General features: G+C 44.6%; 1 pseudogene; it reads right to left on the bottom strand.

Annotated features, from left to right (window-relative positions):
• Positions 1-4,177: 4,177 nt before the first annotated feature.
• LOC136492252 (lysine histidine transporter-like 8) lies at positions 4,178-19,521 on the bottom strand (annotated as a pseudogene).
• Positions 19,522-19,892: the final 371 nt, after the last annotated feature.

A 19,892-nucleotide genomic window follows, 5' to 3' on the forward strand; every position in this document is an offset into this window, starting at 1 on the left:
GCCAAGAGGTGGGGCCGACCGGCCCCACATGGTAGTGGCTCAGGCCCTGTTTCGGTGGAGTACCCTCTGGAGTCTTCTAGAGTCTTCCCACGTAGGTACCATCGTGGATAAGCGTGATTTTCTTTGACAAATAGGTCCTCCTTGGTGGTTTTCTGATTAAATCTTGCTGAAAACACAGATTCACCAAAACGCATGGAACTTGTTAGTTAAAACCCCTAAGTTTATATTGATGATCCATTTTAGTCATTTATGCAAGGTGTATTGACAGTTTGTGATTAACATTAACTACCGTCAACACTCACAATCACAGTTCTATCGTCTTTGAATCCGTCGACGACAATATGTATCGACTTCCTCGATGATGATATGTATTGATACCTTTAAAGCATCTTACAAACACACGGGTTATGCCCTATTTTCAGCACTACTTTAGCAGTACTTTTCAGCGAAGGAACATTGTTTTCCTCTCACAACAAATCAGCATTAGCAGCAGCCGCCGCCAAATTTCAGCGAAACGAAGTCGTCCATCTTCATTGGAATAGTTGTGCACGGGCCACGGGTGGTTCTCCATTTCACGGGGCACGTGCGACCGGTGTGGCCTAGAGAGTCCAGGGCTCTCTGTGCATGCATATCTAGCGGGGCTCGGATCAGGTTGCGTGGCGTGGTGAGGGCGCAAAGCCAACAAGGCGCGGGCATGGTGTAGTGCACAGGGCCGACATAACAGACTTTGAGGAGCGTGTGCGAAGGCGGGTGGGCGCACTGATGGTGAAACGCGCGAGGCCAACGAGCTGGGCCCATGTTTAGGCTCGGGGAAAAATTGAGACGAAGAAAAAATGAAGGAAACCGTGGACTGTGTGAAAAACCAGTAAAACACGATGGAGTCGGGTGACGCGGGGAACAAACCGAGTTTGATAGAAGATGCAAGAAGAAAATTATTACGACATAATTTTTGACTCTTTAATATTATAAGGTGTGTGTGTGTGAATATATATATATATATATATATATATATATATATATATATACATATATATATATATATATTCATTATTATATTGTTAGTCGTCTTTCTATTTCTATTTTCATAGCTATTACTTGAACATGGAAAAAAGAAAAAAACATGAGAAATCCAAACACGAGTTTGTAACAAAGAAATATAGGAACCGACCATAGGGGAAAGGGAGAACAAAAAATATAAAAAAGAGAGAACGTGTGCTCTCTGCTCTATACGGGACCAGCCAATAAATAGGAAAAAGAACATGCTCTCTTGAATATATTCTTTATTGTTATATTGTTATTTGTCTTTCTATTTCTATTTTCATATTTATTACTTGAACATGGAAAAAAGAAAAAAAATTATGAGAAATCTAAACACGAGTTTGTAATAAAGAAATAGAGGAACCGACATGACAAAAAACGATAAGGGAAAGGGAGAAAATATATATAAAAAGAGAGAGAGAGAACGTGTGCTCTCACCTCAATATGGGGCCAGCCAATAAATAGGAAAAATAAAAACGTGCACTTGAAGGGGAAAAAACGGAACGTACGGAAACAGGCATCCGGCCGATTGGACTCCGTTAGGTACATAGATAGGAGACGGAGCGGGAAGTAAAATAAGATTTTGTCTAATTTATTTTTTATTTAAATTAGGATTCCTATTCCTATTTAGTTTATTCAGGTTCGGAGAAGATCTATTTGTCCTAACTATCTATGGTCATAAGTCTATACCTCGACTACCTATAGTTAGGGAGAGATGGACGAAAAAAAAATGGATGGATGAAGAAAAGAAATGGCCTAAAAATTTTGCCTCTTTATTAATAGATATAGACATAGATATGCCATATATTTCAATTAGTTCCAATAGACAAAATTCTATTTTCTCATGTCATACTCTGAATTGTTCCATTTGTGACAATTTCATTGTTTTGCTAGTATAATTATTTTTCCAAGAGATTTTGAAATGTTCTATGGTATTGTACATATATTTTGGTTGTTCCATAGGTTTATTCCATATTTCCATGTTATATTCATTCATGAAAATTTGTTCTATTAGTACAATTCAATTGTTCTAGGATTTTCATTTTCCAATAATATACATTTTTAGCTATACTATTTTTTATTGTTCCAATAATATATTCCTCACCACAAATATAATTAGTTTGGTTTGAAATCAACTATTTGAGGTTTTATCATCACTAAATAATAAAGTATAATATAGATTGATAATATGGTGTTGATGTTGCTAGATTTGTCATAAGGCATACTTCTTCATTCCACACATTTTGTCTATTTAAAATAATACATTCTTAAAGATATCCTGGTCAAAGACTCAAAGTGTAATATTGGAGACGGTGTTAGTGTCCTAAGGATTTATTTTCCAGACTAGAGATGGGTTTTTCATGTTATATTTAATTTATTTTGTTCATGAAAATTTATTGTTCTACCGGTACAAGTCAGGTGTTTCATGATTCTTGAAAATGCTTTATTCTTTTTATTCATATCGTATAACTTGAATTGTTGAATGCAGTATTAGTTTAGCTTCTAGCCACTTACCAGATAAGCAAACAATGTGACACATGTAGCTCGAATAAAGACGTAAATAGTTAGAAATATAAATATAAAAAACTTCTCTCCAGCACTAGGCTCATGAAGCTCTGCTTGGTACCTCGTTTCAACAGTTTAAGATAGAAATTAAATTCAACAATTGTAACGTTCATACCGTTTTTTGATCAAATTTGTGAAGATGCTGTGTATCTCATTATATTAGCAAAAAAAATGTACTCCCACCTCCAAATTATGTCTAGATAGTAGGCACATAGCAAATTATGTGTATCTAAAAAAAATTAAAACGACTTATAATTTGAACGGAGAAAGAATTTACATGCACTTGCATGTGAGGAAAAAGAAAGGAGAAAACGTATAAAAAAAGGATGTTCGATCAAAGTAGGCGCGATTCAAACTGAAACTATTTGTTCAAAAGGACAGCAAGAGATTTGTTGCAATTATATTAGAAGGTAGAATATAAGAAAAAAGACAAGCGACTTAGCGTCCTGCAGACCTCAGTCTATAAACAGATTAGCCATGTCCTCAAATTCACTAGGAGAAAACATAGTAGAAAAAACAACTAATAAAAAACTAAAGGGACCTGCATGATCACCACAAGAAAACACAATAAACTGTTGTATTGTATTGTATTGTATTGCAGACACTTCCATAAGAACCTTCGTGCCTGTTTATATTTCTATTAGTCGGGCACATTTTGATAGAATTTTACTGGATATAAACAGAGTTTGTTTTTTTGTGAAAAATAATAGTTACTAGGTCAGTGCTTTGCACACTACTGTCTGCCCTATAGCCGACTGCCAAATAAGCAGTTTGGGATGTTCATAGCGCTGTGCTGCTGGCAACTATGGAAGCGCAGGAACGCTGTGGTCTTCAGGCGTCAAGAGCAAAACCTGCGACAGCTGCTTGCCTCCTTGCACACGAGATGCAGGCGTTTGTTGTTGCGCCTGCCTGTTTTGTGTTTTCCTTCCCTGAGCTCAAACCTTGTAATCCTTTAACAATTGCAGTGGGCCATTTGAAGCGCCATAATACATAACCAGGTGGGGAGTAATCCCCTCGTTGACAGTAAAAAAATGTTACTAGGTCATGTTGTAATTAGTATACAAATCATTGCTTGTGTTCCACTTTTATCTAACCATGTTCCCTTCTCACGAGGTACGAGCCATACAAAGAGCGGCTGATTTGGGGGTTCAGAGTGTGATCCTGGAAACGGATGCATCCATGGTGGCGCAAGCGGTGAAGTCTGTGGATTATGATCGCTGCTCTGCGGGTGGCCTGATTTGGGAGCTGAAAGATTTGCTAGCTAGTAATTTTGTTTCCTATGCTGTAAATCACACCCCTCGTTCTTGTAATGTGGTAGCTGATAGCCTCGCTGCCCTAGGGGCAAGTTTGAGTCTGGGTGCTGCTCCGGTCATGGACAGCATTTCAAATTGTATTCGTGTCCTGGTTGCCAACGATTTGGCGTCAGTTTATGAGTAATGGAGAGTCTTCCATGTTCAAATAAAATGTATATATATAGCAAATAAATAAAGAGAAAATAATTGGTGCACAATGGGTCAATGTCACGAGGCACGACCACGAGTACCATTGTCAAGGTACAGAACATTACTGACGAAGAAATCAACATATATTAAATTAAAAGCATCGCATTACGAGTCCAACTGATTGACGTACAAATGTGCATCTTTTTCACTGCATATTGTCGGGCTTGAAGAAGTTCAACCGCAAGCCTGTCTCCACGAGACCCCAGAGGTTTCCGACTATGAGGACAACGCTTATGCCCATGCCGAGGATTCCCAGCGCCCAGTTGACGTTCCACGTCGCGGTGCCCTTCCGGGGCTTCTTGATCGCCACCCACATGAAGCACGGGTACGCCAGGGTGACCGGCAGCGAGATCCCCCGAGGAGGCCGGCGAGCTGCGACAGGAACGGCAGCGCGACGGCGATGAGGAAGTTTGTGGCACCGAAGAAGGCGCGGAAGCCCGAGCGCATCCACCAGGGGCACGGCCGGTTCTTCTTGTGCACGTACCCGGCCTCCATGTTGTCGTACATCGGCATGGCGTAGATCTGGTACGTGGTCAGGCAGTTGATGATCACCGCAGCGTGGTTGTCCCCAGCACTAGCCTGGACACGTCGCGGCTGTGGAACTTGTACAGGGCGCTCAGGATGCCATTGGAAGGTATCCTGGTTGCCATAAGCCCAGAAGCCACCGATGTCCGATGGCAATGGGGTACAGGCAGAGCGCGATGATGGCGTATGCTACCTTAACGCCCTTCCACATGGGCACATGAGAAGGGTGTTTCAGAGTCGACGGCATCGTGCCCTGCAAAGCAAACACACTAGCTCAGTGACCTTTTTTTCCCACCATTTGTCATCCATCGTGCAGTACTGCAGCAGTGGGAAAGATAGTAGATATTTTCTTGACTTGCCTGAATCTCCAGAACGACATTGTGGCCCCTGAAAGCGAAGGCAATGATCCCGAGGCCATTGAGGATGCCAAGTGCGGCGTCCACGTCGTTGGTGGCCTTGACGGGGTCGTAGGACACGCCGGCCACCCTGCCCTTGGCCACGGACACGACCCAGATCATGGTGCAGTAGGCGACGGCGGCGGTGGCGCCCACCAGACACACGCCGGCGATGGAGTTGAGGTTGGGGAGCTGGGACAGCAGCGCGGCCGCGCAGACGAAGACGAGGTACCACTCCACGGTGGTGAGGTTGCGCGCCAGGCACGACTCGCCGCACGCGATTCTGAACAGACTCTTCATGCTGCCGCCGCCCACGATGATGAGCGCCGTGCAGATCCCCGCCGACAGGTACAGCAGCGGATGGCCCTTTTTTTTCACCACTGAAAGCTCTAGTTTAGTTTTGGTGAATTGATGAAACCCTAAGTGTTAACCTAGCTTATCAAGTGATCATGAGATAGATAGCACACTCCAAGTGATAAAGCAAATGAAGATCATAGCATGATGATGATGATACCATGATGATGATCAAGTGTTTGGACTTAGAAAGAAGAAAGAGAAAAATAAAAAATTCAAGGCAAAGGTATAAACCATAGGAGCTATTTCGTTTTGGTGATCAAGACACTTAGAGAGTGTGATCACATTTAGGATTGATAGCCGTACTATTAAGAGGGGCGAAACTCGTATCGAAATGCGGTTATCAAAGTGCCACTAGATGCTCTAACTCATTGCATATACATTTAGGATTAGCGGAGTGCTAACACCCTTGAAAATGTTTGTGAAAATATACTAACACATGTGCACAAGGTGATACACTTGGTGGTTGGCACATTTGAACAAGGGTGTTGAAGTTTGAGAGCAAGGGTAAGAAACTCCACCGGCGGAGTGTTCGCTCTTAGAGTGCAGACAGTCCGATAGTGCCACAGGCGACCTAGATAGAAAAGACGGAGGTCACTGGGAGTGACCGAACGCTGGCCACGGTTGGACCGTCACGTCCGGTCAGATGTATCAGCGAAGACGCTGGCGTTGGTCAAACGATCGGATGCTGGGTCGCTATGCGACCGAACGCTGGCCGGGTGCGTTTGGTCAGTGCTGACGTACGCTGACGTGAGGCGCACAGAGGAGACGTTGAATGACCGAACGCTGGGTGAGTCCGATCGGGCATGACCGGACGCGTCCGATGAGCAAAATGCATTTCTGGAACATTACTAGAAACGACCGGACGCTGGTGGCTCAGCGTCCGGTCAGTTATAGCGCAGCGTCCGGTCAACTCAAGTGACCGTTGAGATCGGGACACGTGGCTGTCGTCGGGCGACCAGACGCTAAGGTCCAGCGTCCGGTCAACGTGACCGGAGCGTCCGGTCAGCCCGTGTTGTGCCCAATGAAGGGGTACAACGGCTCTATTTCATGGGGGCTTCTATTTAAGCCCCATAGCCGGGTCAAGCTCACTCTCTTGGCCATTTGCATTGGCATAGCAACCTTGTGAGCTTAGCCAAAGACCTCCCACTCATCTCCATCATTGATTCATCATCTTTGTGAGATTGGGAGAGAAGCCAAGTGTATTGCTTGAGTGATTGCATCTAGAGGCACTTGGTGTTCGTGTTTCGCTGTGAGATTCGCTTGTTACTCTTGGTGGTTACCGCTACATAGATGGCTTGGAGCAGCAAGGATCGTCGAGCGGAGGTTGGTGATTGTCTCTGGCTCCGATCGTGGTGATTGTGAGGGGTTCTTGACCTTTCCCCAGTGGAGAGCCAAAAGGTACTATAGTGAATTGCTCGTAGCTTGTGTGATCCTCATCTTATGTTGGTTGTGCGGCACCCTATTGAGGATTTGGCGTGTGAAGCCAATTAGCGTGTGAACCTCTAAGTGAGTGAATCGCCACAACGAGGACTAGCTTGCCAGTAAGCAAGTGAACCTCGGTAAAAAATCATTGTGTTCATCATTGATTCTGAGGTGATTGGTCTTCATTGTTATTCATACTTGTGATTGATTGGTTCCTTCATCTACACGGCAGTATAACCTTCTTGATCACTCTCTTTACATTACCGCAAACTAGTTGTCAAGCTCTTTAGTGTAGCTAGTTGTGAGAGCTTGCTTGCTTGGTTCGTGTGGCTCTTTAGTTAGCCTTTTGAGAGCACACTAACATAGGGTAGTGTCATAGCAATTATGTGAATAGATACTATCTAAACTAGAATTGTGGTAGGTGGCTTGCATTTTGACTAGGTTAGCGCACCACTTGCTTCGCCTTATAATTGTCTAACCATTTTGTTAAGTGTTGTTGTAGAAATTTTTATTAGGCTATTCACCCTCCTCTAGCCATTAGGACCTTTCAAGTGGTATCGGAGCCGAGGTCACCGTGATTTGAGGCTTAACAACCTTCAATGCAAAAATGGCTCAAATCAACAATACCAAGAAGCCACCCTAATTTAATGGCTTAAATTATTCCTATTGGAAGGCTAAGATGACAACATATATCAAGTCAATCAATAGGAAGATTTAGAAGGTGGTAGAAATAAAAATTGAGATTGAAGATGAAGATACTCCCACCGCCACTGAAGAAATACTTCTCCAAAACAATGACATTGCTCTTAGTGTCATCCATGATGCTTTGGACGAAAAAACCTTTGAGCAAATTAAGAACATTGAGAAAGCTCATGAGGCTTGAAAAAATTGGAGGAATCATTTGAGGACACTCAAGCCATGAAGGGTGCAAAGGCATATATTCTCAAAGAGAAGTTTGTAAGCTTCAAGATGAAGGAGGATGAGAGTGTGCCGGACATGTTCTATAGGATAAAAGTGATTGTCAATGATCTCAAATCACTTGGTGAGAAGATAGAGGACAAAGACTTCTCCAATAAGTTCTTGAGATGTTTACCCACAAGATTGTGCATGTTGGTCACCTTGCTATGAGGACCAATTTGGACACAATGACACCAAACCAAATCTTGAGAATAGTATGACCGATGATGCTTATAGAGATGATGATGAGAAGGAAGAAAAGAGGAAGAAGAAGGATGACAAGAGGGATGACAAGAAGAAGAGCGTGGCATTCAAGGCTACATCATCCAAGGGCAAAGCTAAGCAAGAAACAACAAGTGAAGATGATGATTTATGGGATGATGATGATGATGAGAAGATGGCTCTCTTTGTCAAGAGATTTGGCAAGTTCATGGTGAAGAAGGGCTACCATGCTAGAAGAAAGAAGTCTTCATCCAAGAACAAAGAAGAGTCAAGAAGGTGCTTCAAGTGTGGAAGCAAAGATCATCTTGTTGCTCAATGTCCATACAATAGCAACAATGATGATGATAACAAGAAAAACAAGAAGAAGGACAAGAAGGAAAAGAAATAGAAGAAGGACAAGATGACCTTCAAGAAGAAGAAGGGTGGTTCATATGTGGTCACTTGAGATAGTGATGCTTCAGTCAAGTGATGATGATGATAGTGATGATGACAATACCACTAAGAAGAAGGCACTTGCTAGCATTGCAATCAATAAAAAGCCTTCTCTCTTTGACACTCCATCATACTTCATGGCTAAGGCCACTAAGGTACAAACTTGTGATGATGGAAGTGAAAATGAACATGATAGTGAAAATGATAGTGATAGTGATGATGATGAACCTACTAAAGATAAATTATTTGACATGCTAGAAGATGCTAAAGAACATTTTGATATTAAGAGAAGGGAATGCAAGAGCTTGAATAAGGAGGTAAAAGCCCTTAAGCAAGCCCTTGATGAGCTTAAAGCAACTCATGAGAGGCTAGAGGAAGCCCATGAGAAGCTTGGCAAGGCTCACAAGAAGCTTGAAAAAGCTCATTCCTCTTTGCTTAATGAGCAAAATAAAAAGAAGTATGTTGAAACTTGCAATGTAGGTTTAACTTATAGTATAATTGATGAATCATTATCTATGCCTATCATTGTTGCTCCCACTAACTCTTCTTATAGTACTTCTACTTTCACCTCATCTAGTAGTGATGGTCTCACTTGTGATGCCTCACTAATGGTTGAGAATGAGAACCTCAAGAAGGAGGTCGATAAGCTCACTCACACCTTGGCTAAGGCCTATGGTGGTGAGGACCGCTTGCTTATATGCTTGCGTAGCCAAAGAGCTTCTCTCTACAAAGAAGGATTGGGCTACACCCCCAAAAAGGCAAGGCGGCCTTTGCTCCTCACAAGACTAGTTTTGTGAAGAACAATGATCGGTTTTGCACTAGTTGCAAGCAAGTTGGTCATAAAGAGCATGAATGCAAAAATAAGAGCAAAAATGCTAATGTATCCTCGATTAAGATTAATTCATGCTATATGCTTACTAAGGGTACAAATGGTGTGAAGGCTAAGTTCATTGGTAAACCATAGATGGGCTCAAAAAAGAAAGTCATTTGGGTACCAAAGAGCTTAGTGACTAACCTTCAAGGACCCAAGCAAGTTTGGGTACCTAAAAGGAATTGATCTTCTTTTGTAGGTTAATTACAAAGCTGGAGGAAGACATTGGGTTCTTGATAGTGGGTGCACTCAACACATGATCGGTGATGCAAGAATGTTCAACTCAATAAACACCAATGGCAATGATAGTTATGATAGTATCATATTTGGTGACAATGGCAAAGGCAATGTCAAAGGGCTTGGTAAGATTGTAATATCCAATAATATGAGCATTTCCAATGAGTTGCTAGTAGAAAGCTTGAACTTCAATTTGCTATCCGTGGCTCAATTGTGTGATCTTGGATTCAAATGCATATTTGGAGTAGATGATGTAGAGATTATAAGTATAGATGGCTCTAACTTGATCTTCAAAGGCTTTAGATACGAGAATCTATACTTAGTTGATTTTAATGCTAGTAAAGCTAGATTATCTACATACTTGTTCACTAAGTTTAGCATGGGTTGGTTATGGCATAGAAGGCTTGGTCTTGTTGGAATAAAACAATTGAATAGATTGGTTAAGCATGACTTGGTTAGAGGCTTGAAAGATGTTGTGTTTGAAAAGCATAAGCTTTGTAGCTCTTGTCAAGCCAGAAAACAAGTTGGAAACACCCATCCCAAGAAAAGCATGATGAGCACTAGTAAAGCATTTGAGTTATTGCACATAGATTTGTTTGGGCCAACACAATACACTAGCATCGGTGGTAATAAATATGGCTTTATAATAGTGGATGACTACACAAGATACACATGGGTATTCTTTTTAGTGGACAAAAGTGATGTATTTGCAACATTCAAATCATTTGTCAAAGGCATTCACAATGAGTTTGAAACAACCATCAAGAAAGTTAGAAGTGACAATGGTAGTGAGTTCAAGAACACTAGAATTGATGAGTTGTGTGATGAATTTGGAATTAGATATCAATTCTCGGCCAAGTACACACCTCAATCAAATGGCCTTGTTGAAAGAAAGAATAGAATACTCATTGATATGGCAAGGTCTATGCTTAGTGAGTACAATGTGAGTCAATCTTTTTGGGTCGAAGCTATCAACATGGCTAACTTTTGTAGCAACCGCTTCTATTGTCACCGATTGAAAGAGAAGACACCATATGAGCTCTTGAATGGTAGAAAGCCTAACATTGCATATTTTTGGGTCTTTGGTTACAAATGCTATATCTTGAAGAAAGGCACTAGATTGGACAAGTTTGATAAGAAATGTGATGAAAGATTTCTACTTGGTTACTCCACTACAAGCAAAGCATATAGAGTTTGAAATTTGGATAGTGGTACTCTTGAGGAAGTTCATGATGTTGAATTTGATGAAACCAAGGGTTCACAAGTAGAGAATGAGAACTTGGAAGATGTTAGAGGCATTCAACTTTCAAATGCCATGAAGAACATGGATATTGGTGAATTGAGGCCTAGACAAGTGAATGATGATGAAGATGATCAAGTGCAAGTGCTCTCTAACTCAAATGTGCAAGATGATACAAATCAAGTTAGTGCAAGTGGCTCTCATGACAATGAACAAGATCAAGTGGCTAGTACATCATCTCAACCCAATGATCAAGCAAGTGCAAGCAATCAAGTTCCAATCCTCCAACCAACCAATATTGCATGGGATCATCCATTGAACACTATAATTGGTGATATTTCTAGAGGTGTGCAAACTAGATCAAGATTGGCTTCATTTTGTGAGCACTTCTCATTTGTGTCATCCATTGAACCAAAGAAGATAGATAAAGCATTGAAGGATGTTGATTGGGTGAATGCTATGTATGAAGAATTGAATAACTTCACAAGAAATCAAGTATGGGAATTAGTAGAGAGACCAAAGGGACACAATGTGATTGGAACCAAATAGGTATTTAGAAACAAGCAAGATCAAGATGGGATAGTAGTAAGGAACAAAGCAAGATTCATAGCACAAGGCTATACACAAGTTGAAGGTCTTGACTTTGGAGAAACATATACCCCAATTGCTAGATTGGAAGCAATTAGAATCTTACTAGCCTATGCTTGTGCCCACAACATCAAGCTCTATCAAATGGATATCAAGAGTGCATTTCTTAATGGTTACATCAATGAAGAAGTATATATTGAGCAACCTCCTGATTTTAAAGATGATAAGAAACCCAACCATGTGTACAAGTTGAAGAAGGTATTGTATGGCTTGAAGCAAGCACCTAGAGCATGGTATAAAAGATTGAGGGACTTCCTACTCTCTAAAGGGTTCATGATGGCCAAGGTTGACACCACTCTTTTCATCAAGAAGATTGAAAAAGATTTATTTGTGTTGTAAATGTATGTTGATGACATCATATTTGGATCAACAAATCAAGACTTTTGTGATGAGTTTAGAAAGATGATAGGCTAGTGAGTTTGAGATGTCCATGATTGGAGAGTTAAGTTACATCCTTGGATCTTCAAATTAAGCAATTGAACAATGGTACATTTGTGAGTCAAGGCAAGTATATCAAGGACATGATCAAGAGGTTTAGCATGAATGATAGTAAAGCCATTAGCACACCAATGGGTACAAATGGCAACTTGGATAGTGATGCAAGTGGAAAATATGGTGGATCAAAATTGTATCGGTCTATGATTGGAAGCCTACTCTATGTGACCGCATCAAGGCCGGATGTCATGTTTTGTGTATGCATGTGTGCAAGATTTCAAGCCTCACCAAGAGAAAGTCATTTGAAGGCTACAAAGAGAATATTGAGGTACTTGAAGCATACACCAAATGTTGGTTTGTGGTATCCTAAAGGAGCAAAGTTTGAGCTAGTTGGTTACTCCGACTCGGATTATGCGGGATGTAAGGTTGAAAGGAAGAGCACCTCGGGCATATGTCAATTATTGGGAAGATCACTTGTTTCATGGTCATCAAAGAAGTAAAATAGTGTTACATTATCAACCGCCGAAGCCGAATACATATCCACCGGTAGTTGTTGTGCACAAGTACTTTGGATGAAGGCCACTTTCAGTGATTTTAGAATCAAGTTCAAGAAAGTGCCATTGCTATATAACAATGAGAGTGCAATCAAGTTGACCAACAATCCGGTTCAACATGCAAAAATAAAGTACATTGATGTCTGCCACCATTTCATAAGAGATCACCAACAAAAAGAGGATATTTGCATTGAGAGTGTAGGCACCGAAGATCAACTTGCTGATATATTCACCAAGCCATTGGATGAGAAAAGGTTTTGCAAGCTAAGGAATGAGTTGAACATATTAGATTTCTCAAATATGTGTTGATACACCCCCACTCATATGACATGCCTCTCCTTCGAGCAATCCAAGGTAAAATATGATTGGCATGACATACATCCTTGCTAAGGACATGTTTAGTGCATCTAGTCATCTCTCCTATTTTATTAGGCTCATTCATGAAAATCAAATGATTTTGATGTTTATATGGTATCACTATTGCTTCTATGCTTGACTTGATCTAGTGGTAGCATATGACATGTTTATAGGGCTTGTAAACCTAGTGTTTGATCTAGAAAATGAGCTCTAAGTGTTTAACTCAATATAGGTACACGATAACCCTTATTTGGAGGTGTGAAGAAGCTTGTCCTTGGATTCAAACCGAGTTAAATATCTTTAGGCAAATGATCTAGATTGGATCAAATTTGGGAATATGATCCTCACCCCATTGATTGACATTGATAAATCTCAACCTATCTATAATTTAAGTCTTTGTGGTCATTGATGACAAAGGGGGAGAGAAACAAAGATATAAGTAATAGGAGGAGAGTTTGACATAGGGGAGAGAGATATGACAAAGGAAAGGGATCAATTAAAATTTTGAGCACACAAGTAGGGGAGAGCAAGCTCATGAACTTGTATGGTGCATTTGAATGTGCATTTCATATATTTGCTTGCATGGCATAAGTTCTAAATTTAAAATATCCATGCTTGTGTGATGTATGCTAGTTGTAAGATTGAATGATGAAATAAAATCACTAGATAACTTTCATTTCTAAGTGTTGTTTCCAAGTGGTATCAAGCTAACCATGGTGCTAAGGATGGTATAATAGGTGCACTCCGATTGGTATCATGCTTCAAAGGTCCATCTTTTATACCTTATCATCATTTGGTAGACATTGTCTCCTATATTTTCTATCTAAGCATATGTGCAAGCTATAATCCAAACTCTTAGCACATGTAGGGGGAGCAATTGCTACCATATGGAGTTCATGAAACTTGTCCATATCCTTTACACATGGTAAATATGCTTGGGCAAGCAATATGGATTCAATTGAATTTCAATTCATATCTTTATGAAATGGTTGCCATCAATTACCAAAAAGGGGGAGATTGAAAGCTCTAGTTTGGTTTTGGTGAATTGATGAAACCCTAAGTGCTAACCTAGCTTATCAAGTGATCATAGATAGGTAGCACACTCTAAGTGATGAAGCAAATGAAGATCATAGCATGATGATAATGATACCATGAATGATGATCAAGTGCTTGGACTTGGAAAAGAAGAAAGAGAAAAACAAAAAGCTCAAGGCAAAGGTATAAACTATAGGAGCTATTTCATTTTGGTGATCAAGACACTTAGAGACTGTGATCACATTTAGGATTAATAGCCGTACTATTAAGAGGGGTGAAACTCATATCGAAATGCGGTTATCAAAGTGCCACTAGATGCTCTAACTCATTGCATATGCATTTAGGATCTAGTGGAGTACTAACACCCTTGAAAATATTTGTGAAAATATGCTAACACATGTGCACAAGGTGATACACTTGTGGATTCGCACATTTGATCAAGGGTGGTGAAGTTTGGGAGCAAGGGTAAGAAACTCCACCGGCGCCCTAGATAGAAAAGACGGAGGTCACTGGGAGTGATCGGACGCTAGCCATGGTTGGATCGGCACGTCCGATCAGATGTATCAGCGAAGACGCTGGCGTCGGTCAAACGACCGGACGATGGGTCGCTATGTGATCGGATGTTGGCCAGGTGCGTCCGGTCAGTGCTGACGTACACTGATGTGAGGCGCACAGAGGAGACAATTGAATGACCGGACACTGGGTGAGTCCGATCGGGCATGACTGGACGCGTCCGGTGAGCAAAATGCGTTTCTGGAACCTTACTAGAAATGACCGGACACTGGTGGCTTAGCATCCAGTCAGTTATAGTGCAACGTTCGGTCAACTCCAGTGACCGTTGAGATTGTGACACGTGGCTGTCGTCGGGCGACCGGATGCTGAGGTCCAGCGTCCGGTCAACTTGACTGGAGCATCCGGTCAGCCTGTGTTGTGCCCAGTGAAGGGGTACAATGGCTCTATTTCGTGGGGGCTTCTATTTAAGCCCCATAGCCAGCTCAAGCTCATTCTCTTGGCCATTTGCATTGACATAGCAACCTTGTGAGCTTAGCCAAAGCCCTTCCACTCATCTCCATCATTGATTCATCATCTTTGTGAGATTGGGAGAGAATCCAAGTGCATTGCTTGAGTGATTACATCTAGAGGCACTTGGTGTTCGTATTTTGCCTGCGGGATTTGCTTGTTACTCTTGGTGGTTGCCGCCACCTAGATGGCTTGGAGCAGCGAGGATCGTCGAGCGGAGGTTGGTGATTGTCTCCGGCTCCGATCGTGGTGATTGTGAGGGGTTCTTGACCTTTCCCCAGCGGAGAGCCAAAAGGTACTATAGTGGATTGCTCGTGGCTTATGTGATCCTCATCTTGTGTTGGTTGTGCGGCACCCTATTGAGGGTTTGGCGTGTGAAGCCAATTAGCGCATGAACCTCCAAGTGAGTGAATCGCCACAATGAGGACTAGCTTGCCGGTAAGCAAGTGAACCTTGGTAAAAAATCATTGTGTTCATCATTGATTCTAAGGTGATTGGTCTTCATTGTTATTCATACTTGTGATTGATTGGTTCCTTCATCTACACGGTGATATAACATTCTTGATCACTCTCTTTACATTACCACAAACTAGTTGTCAAGCTCTTTAGTGTAGCTAGTTGTGAGAGCTTGCTTACTTGTTTGGTGTGGCTCTTTAGTTAGCCTTTTGGGAGCACACTAACATAGGGTAGTGTCATAGCAATTGTGTGAATAGATACTATCTAAACTAGAATTGTGGTAGGTGGCTTGCATTTTGACTAGGCTAGCGCAACACTTGCTTCGCCTCATAATTGTCTAACCATTTTGTTAAGTGTTGTTGTAGAAATTTTTATTAGGCCATTCACCCCCCCTCTAGCCATTAGGATCTTTCAACCACCCCCGCCGTGACGGGGTCGGGCGATACGATTCACTTCGGCTTGTTGGAGTTTCCCGCACTCTCACCCGCTAGGATGTGGGTTCCACCCGTCTTCGAGCCATCCCAGGCCTTTCTCTTTGGAAGCTTGGACTTCATCACCGATCGACTCAGCGTACTCCACCTCCACGAGGAGACTCATGACCCAGGCACCCATCAGAGGGACGTCCTCCATCGACTCTAGGGATGCGCGACCCCAACGGCATGGCATCTATGCTTCATTTCGAGCAAACTCTCTGCTCAAACCCCAGCTAGTGAGTAATATACATTCCAGTTCTTTACTTACTACATTCTATCTTCCACCAAATACCTAGAGGGCTAGCCATTGTCCCCATCACAGGCTATCATATGACCTGATTCCCCTACAGCCTCATGTCTCTCATGGACGCGTATGCCCGGGGGCTCCGAAAGATTATGGCGCCTGCCTCATCTCACTGTCTGACTTCGTGGGGATGGCGAGCTACTGGTCCCGCCTATTTCCTCGACATCATGGACGATGACGTCAGGAGTGATGACTCCTAGCATCGGTGACATGGCACCCAGCCACCGTCAGTCCCATGGGAGTGCGCCATGACGAACGCTCCAGAATAGCCATCAGGGACAACTGGAGTCCTCACATGACCCATGCCCCTCCAAGCCCTCATACGGAGCCCCCCGAGCTCACACGAGAGCACAGGGAGGATCTACGATGACAGTGGCCGCATCAGCCACCGACTGCGCCATCGCGCTCGATGCACCATAATGCGCCCTGTGCGCATAGACCGACGAATGGTGCTCGGGGTCGCATCCGTCAGCCCCAGCGCAATGTCCCGGTTCAGGGGACTAATCCCCCACAGTTCGCTTAGGCCAGTCAAAATGTTGCCACCACGGTAATGCTCCTGCGTGACCTACCCAAGCCAAACGACCCTCGTGAATGGGCGATCCACCAGAACCTCTGGGCACTGCTGGAAACCGCCGCCGTTCAACAAGCGGAGTGCTTCGTATCGCGACACCGACTCACGACCTCACTCCCCGTCCAAGGAACAGGGACGCAGTAGATGGGGCACTACACCCTATCACCACAACAGCCACAGAGTGTAGCACAGGAAGCCGCAATGGCACCTCACCTCGACTTGACAACCGCCCCATGCTGACCACCTATCTATGCGTCGACCGGAGTCCCAGCCTCGACTGCCTGGGACCATGAACCTTTGTCCAACCATGCCAACAAGCGCCATTCCCACCACGCTTCAATGAAGGCCATGACAAAGGTAAGGCCAAGTGCCAGGATCAAGACGAGGGCCCCTCCACATAGAAAGGAAAAAAGAATAGAAAGGATCGCCGCCGACCGACTAACTATGCATCAGTCACCATGCCCAATCATGCGGGCACTCAGCCCCAGCAAGACCCTCTAGGCCACTTTCACAAGCTCATGGAGAGCCCATGCACCAACCACAACTATCCCGTCAATCATCTCTACAAGGACTGCCAGCTCCTCAAGCATCTACTGAGGTAAGCTGGCAGGCCAAAGGAAGAAAAAGGCGAGGATGCAGCAAACGAAGAAGGGGGCATAGCGAGCAAGGATCTAGATGACTAAAGGATGAAGTGATCCGACCGAACGCCTACCAACTGAAGGACAACAATGATGATGCTCTCTCCAAGCACCTTGGAACAGCTATGTCCTTTCTTCTTTTCCTAAGTTTCAGTCTTACCTTTACTTAGCGAACGCTCCTATAAAAACACCCCGACCCGAACACTTTTTGGCTCGAGGCGCTCGGAGGCTCCACTAGGGGGCTCTACTACCCCTCTATTTTTGTTTTTACCTTAAGTACTCTTTTACTTTCATATGGAGAAACTCCTTCCTACCTGAACAAAAGGGTAGTTCGTTCATTTGATTTACCTTACGTAGCTTTGCTTTAAAACATTCTGACTAATCGCACCCCGCCTTTTCCTATGTTTACGACCAGCCTAGCCTCGCAGGCCACGCCCTGGGCTCACAAGGTTGCAGCCTACGGGACAAACAGGTAGGTACAAGAAAGAAAGAAATAAAAAAACAAAATTATGCTAAGGGAAAACTAAGGAACGAAGGGGAACAAGCTTCCCCGAACAGAGCAACTCCATCACAAAAACAAAAATCGATTGCAGTCATTAAAACACACACGAACATTTTACACAGGGGCTCCCCACGAACTTAAACTTTTTACATTTACTAAACTACTTATATTCTGCAAGCTATTAAATCAACCTGGCGGCATCTGCTGGCGGCGCAACCGACGAAGGCGTAGGCTGCTCACTCCCCAGCGGCACGACGTTCGGCTCGGTCGAGGCCGAGGCGACATCCCCCCCCCAAACCAGGCTCCAAGCTATCCACAGGCTCGGAAGCATCCTCTCCACGCATGCTTCGGGCCATGTCTTGACAATAAACATCCATCACCCACTCGGCGGAGACTTGCTCTGACACTGACCGTGCGTGCGGCAGCAAGCTCTCCCCGATTGATTGGATATCCTCCATGCTTAGGCCTTCAGCATACCTACTGCAGATAGTAGCGAAGTCTAGATTTGGGTGGTACGTCACCACCGAGGTTAGCACCCCTAACGCTCCATAAAACGGCCCACTCCTGACAAGGTCCTTGACCGCGTCCGGGACCTCCGCCAGTTGAACCGTGGGTGTGCTGGTACTTGGCGTTGACCCGAAGACTTCCGAGACGACGAGCTGGGCAGCGTTGCCGATCTGGCCAACCTCCCCTTTGAGAGCACATCGCTCTTCATGGGACTTGGCCAGCTCCTCGGCATTCTAGCTGAAGTTCGCCTTGGTCATCTCCAGGTCTCGCTCCAGCGCCTTCACCTTTTCACCCAGCTCTGCGAGAAGGGTGACAAGCTCAAAAATAGGTTGAGGGAAAAATCAACACCACGAGAAAACAAAAAAGGTAGCACACCGACACGAGAGGCCTCAAGGGTGGAGAGATCCTCTGCCTACCAAGCCACATGCTCATGCAGCCGGGCACTCGCATCCTCCATCCCCATCACCTGGTCCCAGAGCGCGAGCACCTTCTAATCCGCTTCGACCGGGCCCTCTGCTCCACCTCCAGGGCCTTCTGTGCCGACTCCAGGGTGGCCCGCTCTGGCTCAAGGGCTGCTAGGGCCTCTTCAAGCGTCGCCTCAGTGTTTGCCAAGGATGTCCATAGCCCCACCTCAGTCTCCTCCTGGCGGACCCTTGCCGCCTTGAGCCCTTGCTCAGCAACAGTCGCTCGCTCCGCCGCACGTTGCCCCTCTGCTCGCGTCGTGGTAGCCTCGGCCGCCCGGACCTAGGACTCGCGGCAAGCAGACTCCACCCGGCGCTCAAGCTCGGCCATCCGGGCGTGTTCTGCCCGGAGGAAGTAAGACTTGCAGGACGACACCTTCCTTATTTCCTATGAAAAACAGGCATGCTAAAAACAACCGACAAAAGATTCAAAGGGGAAGGATAAGTACTAGAAACTCACCTCCGCTGCGAGCTACAGGTCGACCTCAACCAGCTATCGGGCAAACTGAGCCTGCTTCCAGGCACTCTCAAGCTTCGCGGATAGCTTGGTGAGTTCAGACACTGTGGCATGCCCTTGCCCCCCGAAAATGTCCCAGAGCTAGCGCTCCTAGGAATCCTAGAGGATGAACCTCGCCTTCGACGGGTCCTTAGGGAAGGGCCACTCTAGGTCACCCTCTGATGAACCGCCGGAGGGCCCAGCCTCCGACCGGACCACCGCCAGCTCCCATGGCGACACCGGCGGTTCCACCACGATATCTGCCTCATCATTAGACGGGATCTCCACCACCTCGCTCATATGGGATGCCACCAAGCGTCCCAACTCTATCCTGGCCACGCTTCCCTCCGGCGCGTTTTGCTCCAACAGCAAGGATAGGTCGTGCAGCCCTCCACCCGGTAAGGTAGGGAGCTCGCCCCCCCTCGTCTCCTCCACCATGACCGGTGGAGGAGGGGCTGTGAGAGTTACCTCCGACGCAACCTCTACCATTGGCACCGGGATCGCCGCCAACAATGTCGCCACCGCTGTCACGTTATCAGCAGCCGCCCCGGGGGCACCACCCCTGGGAGGGAAGGCTTCACCGTCGCCACCCTACTGCCCCCTTCGCTCGCTGCAACACGCTGCAGAGTGGGCCTCCAAGCCTCCCGCATGGGGGTCAGGGCGATGCTCAA

The sequence above is a fragment of the Miscanthus floridulus genome, chromosome 11 (genome assembly GCF_019320115.1).
Source record: "Miscanthus floridulus cultivar M001 chromosome 11, ASM1932011v1, whole genome shotgun sequence".
Lineage (NCBI taxonomy): Eukaryota > Viridiplantae > Streptophyta > Magnoliopsida > Poales > Poaceae > Miscanthus > Miscanthus floridulus.